The sequence below is a fragment of the Equus przewalskii genome, chromosome 1 (assembly GCF_037783145.1).
Source record: "Equus przewalskii isolate Varuska chromosome 1, EquPr2, whole genome shotgun sequence".
NCBI lineage: Eukaryota > Metazoa > Chordata > Mammalia > Perissodactyla > Equidae > Equus > Equus przewalskii.
The window spans coordinates 131,728,466-131,734,465 of record NC_091831.1 but is presented as its reverse complement, the minus strand read 5'-3'; the positions used below and the strand labels follow the sequence as shown (position 1 = coordinate 131,734,465).

Sequence of the window (6,000 nt, the reverse complement as noted above, 5' to 3'; positions counted from 1 at the left end):
CACTGGGGACACACGTATGCAGATGCTATGACTATTGATAGGGTACAAATATTCCTCCCCACTCTGTAAGGGGCCATTGGCAAAGGGCAAGCAGTATGGGGAAGGTTTTGTAATGTAGGAGGTCAGAGCTGGTGCAGGGATACCATAGGAAGACATCAGAAGTTGGGGGAGAACTAAGCGAGGTACCAAGGGAGGAGCCAAGGACACTGTGATTCGTGAAAAAGTTCAAAGGTCAAGAGCAGAGTCTGAATAGGAGATGAAGTCGAGGTTCTGCAGCTGGAACGACACAGAGGCAAGTAGGAGGGAAGCAAGGACTGTGGTAGACAGGTTGCAGATGTGGCTGAAGTGGCATCCACTTGCCTCTGTGGCCCAAGGACAAGTGGATGAGGCTTGGCTGACACGTAGAGCAGACACTGATGCTAAGTCATCTCTGCCGTTTCTTCAAACAACACTGCAAAAGAGAACAAGAACAAGAAGGAAGAAGAGGGGAAGAGGAAGAAGACAACAGTGGAGGGGAGCATTGTGAGGGAGGACACTGTGCGACTGTGACACAGAGAGACACGCACTGAGAGGTCTGTACTCTTGACTTAGGCATTGCTATAATTTCTTAACAACCCCTTGTTAGTTTCTGCAGCTGGGAGCTGGACATTTTAGCCCAGATCCTCTGTAAGTTCTTTGCCAGCTCTTAAATTCGTAAGGCCTTGCTGAAACAGAGTTTCAAATTCTGTAAGACTCCATTAAAACAATCACTGAAGGATTCATAATCCAACTTTATTACTCAGGCAGTAGAATTTTTGTTCAACTCCTTAATACTTTGGCATCTGGTGCTCCTGGGGCCCTTGATAAGAATCCCTGATTGCCTTCTAAGAGGATGGATCTCAGGATTGTGGGAGAAGCAAAAGGTGAATAGACGGGAGAGCTGCTCTCATCAGCTCTAGTTGAAGTTTTTTTTTCTTTTCTTTTTTCAAACAAGAGGTTAGTCTTCTCCAAATCCCAATGCTCCACTCCCTAATTTGGAGATGAACCAGATGATTTCACCCGTCTTTCCCTTCTCTGGTTTCTATGATTCACTAGCTATAGCAACTAGGGAGGGGCAAAAAAACAACTCTAATAATCAGGTTATGTCACAGCTCAAAAGGAAAGAATGTAAGAAAAACTGTTAAGATTGTAAGAGAATGAAAAAAAAAATAACTCACAACACTCCTAACTCAGAAATCTTCCCCAAGTGGTCTCCCTATCTCCAGCACCCCCATCTTTCCTCTTTAAATATCAATTACATGAACATTGTCATTTATCAAGTATTTTACACATATTTTTCTAGGAAATTGATGAAATGCTTAATCTAGTACAGATAGAAGCTTAATTGGTTTTGATCACCTGCTGCCAGTATCTGTCTGCTGCAAAAATCAAGGAACACTCAAGACAAATTCACTCAGTTTAAAAACATCGAGTATCCACCATACGCCAGGCACCAGGGCAGGACTGTGTAACAGATGCATAATAGGAAAAAACATGCTAAGTCCAGCCTCAAGGTCTAGTGGGGGTACATAAGCAATTATAATTTGACAAATGTATCAGAAATAGAGTCAAACTGCTAAAAGAATGCCTAACTCTGTGAGGGGCAATAAACCATCAGAGAAAGGAAGTAAGGCATTTCATCTTGGTCAATGCATTTACAATCACTCCTAGCTGTTTGAAGTCATTGCGCAACCATAAAAGAGGAAATGTATCGTACACCAACGGATTCTATTTCTGCGGAAAGTGTCAGTGTAGAGAGGTGTGGCCGTTAATCTTTAAACAGACCGTTCCAGTATAAAAAGAGGTAAAAAGAATTAGTCACCGGAGAAGGTATATATTGATTTGATTAATGCCACCATTGTGAAATATTTTTGGAACTCCTCTACTTAGGTATTACCCTCAGATCCAAGGTGGATCCTGGCCCCTTGAGAGGAGTCTTGAGGAAGAGCTAAAGGTCATTCTGAGCCAAGGCTCGTGACCAAGAGGGAAAAGGATAGTAGGAGGAGAGGATACTGCCACCTGGGGTTAAATATACATGAAGCCATATCAGTCCTCACTTGATTACATTGTTCAATGGACTCAGCAGTATTTACTTTTCAGTTTTAAGGAAATTCGATCATTCTGATATGAGGTCTGAAAGGCATATCTATCAGTCCAATAAAGCTTTCAGAGTTCCTCAGACACTAAATATTCAAAATCATGTAATGCTATTTAGGAGTAATTAATTTTTTTGGTGAAAATGTCCAAAAATATAGTGGACTGAAATGGAATCTTCAATAATGACATATTTTTTTTTGGATGAGGTACTTATACACCAAAGACAGTCTCAAAAAACCAATACCCCATTGGTAAAAGAATAGCCAAGTTTGCTGCAGTTTCCAATGAATGACATCAGCCTGGCGTAGGTCACCATCAAAATGGATTCAGTTACCACCATCAATCCCTTTCCTCTTCCAGAGCCAGTGGCATTCCTGTGGGTATTGTGGAGAGCTGGAACACACTCCAGGCAGCTGAAGAGGAAAAGCAGGAGGCACAGAGTTAGCGGATGCAGAGTCAGTTCAGAGTCACCCCCAGCCCGTGCTCACAAGGGCTGACCACTCTTCTGGGGCTGAAGTTCTTCTTCCTTCATAAACAGAAATCGTTTAGCAGAACGTTAATATTGTTTCTGCTAGGGGTTTAACAAATTAGTCTGTTAATAAGTTATGTACATAATAAAACTTTCTGCCTTGTATTGTTAACAAAAAAAATATGATAGGGCCGGACCCCTGGCCTAGTGGTTAAGTTTGGCATGCTCCGCTTCAGTGGCCTGGGTTCAGTTCCCGGGTGTGGACCTACGCCATTTGTCGGTGGCCATGCTGTGGTGGCGACCCATACACAAAATTGAGGAAGATTGGTAAAGATGTTAGATCAGGGAGAATCTTCCTCAGCAAAAACAAAACAAAGCAAAACAAAACAAAACAAAAAACCATGAAGCCTTCATACTTTTGATATCAAACTGAAAAGGAATGGGTGGGGGACATGACCTGAGATCCACATAGGGTGGCAAAGCTGGTCTCCACATTACTATTAGCTTTAACTGGTTAAGCCCACTATTTTCTCTCTTTTTTTTTTTTTTGCTGAGGAAGACCTGCCCTGAGCTGACATCTGTGCCAATCTTCCTCCATTTTGTATGTGGGACACCTCCACAGCATGGCTATTGAGCGGAGTAGGTCTGCACCTGGATCTGAACCCACAAACCCAGGCCACCGAAGCTGAGCATGTGGAACTTTAACCACTCAGTTGTGGTGCTGGGCCCCCAGTGCTCTCTTTCGAGGCTGTAGTATCCATTTTCAACATTTCAACATTAACAGAAATATCACACAAACATTAAAACATTCTGGGGAGGAGCTCACAGCATGACTTGCTGGGATCCTGAAGCCCCTGAAAGGAGGGCAACTTAGGTTTCAGTTTGGGCATCTGGCTCAGCTGCTTGGCTCACGTTATTTTTCTTTCCTATGCCCCAGAGTCCAAATTTTAAAATGTTAGGAGAGAGACCAAATAGGCAAAAGTAGCATTTAAAGAGTTACCCACCCTGTTTTAAGTGAGTTTCTTGGGAGGACTCCAAACTGTTTTCCAGATTTAGAGTGCACTTCCCAATGATATCGTTGGAATTTATGATAACTTTTACAAAGGAAACCTTACCCCATGTAGCCATAGAGGAAGGAGAGGCATCTGAACAGCTTGTATGAGGGTCTGTAGTACTTATCACCCTATTTCTGGCTCGTCCAACTCCAGGAGGTTTCAGATCTGCACCTTCTTTCTCATTGGCTTGGCCACGTTCTCACAAATGAGGCAGGCATATTTGGTCCCACAGAAACAAAGGTGACAGATTGCCAAGTAAGATTGATGACGCAACCTCAGGTTTAGGTTGAAAAATACCCTCTCCTATCTCCCTGGTCTCAGACTTCCCTGGTTTCTATTCTGCCCCCACAATCTATCCTACATATTACAGCCATCCTTTCCATTATACAAGCTTAACTGTGTTGCCCACCTCTACTGCCACCCCCCATTAAAAAGCCTCTGATTACTTCCCATCTCAAGACAACACCCACAGTCTCTAAGAAGGCACCCGGGGCTTTTTATTGACAAGTTCTCCCCAGCACCCTTTCTTAGGCTCCTTTTGGTCCCTTTAGCATAGGCATCCCGGCCAGGTCTTAGCCACACTGGATGTCCTACTGTCCCAACACGGTAGGCATGTTTGTACCTCTGCAACATCGATTATACGTGGTGCCTCAGCCTGAAATTTCCCTTCCAGTATGGCAAGCTTCTTTCAAGGTTTAGCTCAAATGACCTCTCTCATAGATTCGATCTGACAATACTTCACATTTATACAGTGACTTGCAGTTTAAAAAGAACTTTTACCTCCATTATGTACTGGAAGGCCACTAGAGCCTGTAGAATGTGCTGAGAAGGCACAAATATCTATATTTTACAGGTGAAAAGACCAAGGCTCAAAGAGGGGAGAAATATGGCCTTACAAATGGTGGAGCTGAGAGTCTAACACAACGCATCCTTCTGCACCTTTGCCTCTTCCAACAAACTCCAGCTCTGGGCTGCCTACTTCTAAGACGCAACCTCTCCTACTTCTCTCCAGGTTGCAACTGACAGTCTTAACATTCTGAAGACTTCCCAACTGACAGACGTGAATTCACTCCAGCACAGGCTCCAGCGGGGCAGAAGGCTTGGCTGACAGCAAACTCAGCACTCCTTTGTATGCAAAATGACATTTTGGCCTAGGGCACTTCCTAAGTTACATAGTCCTTGCTCCTTAGGAGTAAAAGTTTTCAGGCACTAGAGTGTAGCATTAAAAAAAAAGCCAAACTGAATTAGGGACTGACAGACCACTTTATTAGCCTCCCAACATGCACACATACCCGGAGACGGTCAAGCCTAATGCACTGTGATTTCAGTTTTCTTCACCCTCTTTCTGAACTCGGAAGAACTCATCTCATCATGAAATTTTATGAGGCTGCATATTGGCAGTGGACAGAGGCTATTCCCAGCTGCCCATTGTGGCACTTGGGAAACTAGAATTTGCATCACTTTCAGTGAGGCAGAGGACAAACATTATACTTGCAAAATGTATTCAATTATTTATCTTTCACATTAGTAAAACTACTGTTTGCATATCGTTGGGACCCCTTACTAAATAGTTAAAAATAAAACACAAATTCCATAAAATGCATTCTCTCTCTTAAGTTGTATAGAAACGTTAACTTTCTCATTCAAGTAAATAAAGAGATTGTAATGACTTGATCATTTATTCTGGACTCAAGATTTCTCACTTTTTTTTTTTCCTGAGGAAGATTGACCCTGAGCTGACATCCACTGCCAATCTTCTTCTTTTTGTATGTTAGGTGCCACCACAGCAGGGCCACTAACAGGAGTGGTATGGTTCCGAACCTCAGGTTCCACCAGGAACCGAACCCAGGCCACCAAAGCAGAGTGCGCTGAACTTAACTACTGGGCCACCAGGGCCCAGTCTCATGGAGGATTCTGCAGTCAGTAAGACTGTTCCCTGGACACAATATCCTCTTTTATTTATTTGGAGTCTCATCTAACAGGCTAAAACTGAAAAAAAAAACCTTATAGTTTCAGGAGCCTAAGTTGGGTAGAGGTTTGTGGAAAGACCTGTTTGCAAACTATGGAGGGTTTGTGTTTCCTTGATGTTGGAGAACATCACCTACCGGGGAGGCCTTGAGTTGTGTAAATGAGCGGGCTGCTTCTCAGCTTGCCAGTGGTTGGCCACAGGGCTCTCCCTTTGATAAGATAAGGATTTTTTTTTGTTTTTGGCTGCCCCAGGAAGAATCACAGACTACATGTTCCTGTCCACACAAGTTCTGGCTGCCAGGTAGGATGTTTTTAAGAGGTTTTGCAACATGGTATCTTCCAAATCGTTAACTCTAACCTGAATTTGTGCTTCTTTTGTTGCTCTTAGATGAG

At 43.2% G+C, this 6,000-nt stretch overlaps 1 long non-coding RNA gene across 1 annotated transcript; it reads right to left on the bottom strand.

Annotated features, from left to right (window-relative positions):
- Window positions 1-737: 737 nt before the first annotated feature.
- On the bottom strand, window positions 738-4,677 carry LOC139076414 (uncharacterized). The gene is made up of 2 exons (XR_011528016.1): window positions 3,700-4,677; window positions 738-2,528 (listed from the first exon to the last, which is right to left on the bottom strand). It is a non-coding gene; the product is annotated as an uncharacterized lncRNA (long non-coding RNA).
- Between the last annotated feature and the right edge of the window lie 1,323 nt (window positions 4,678-6,000).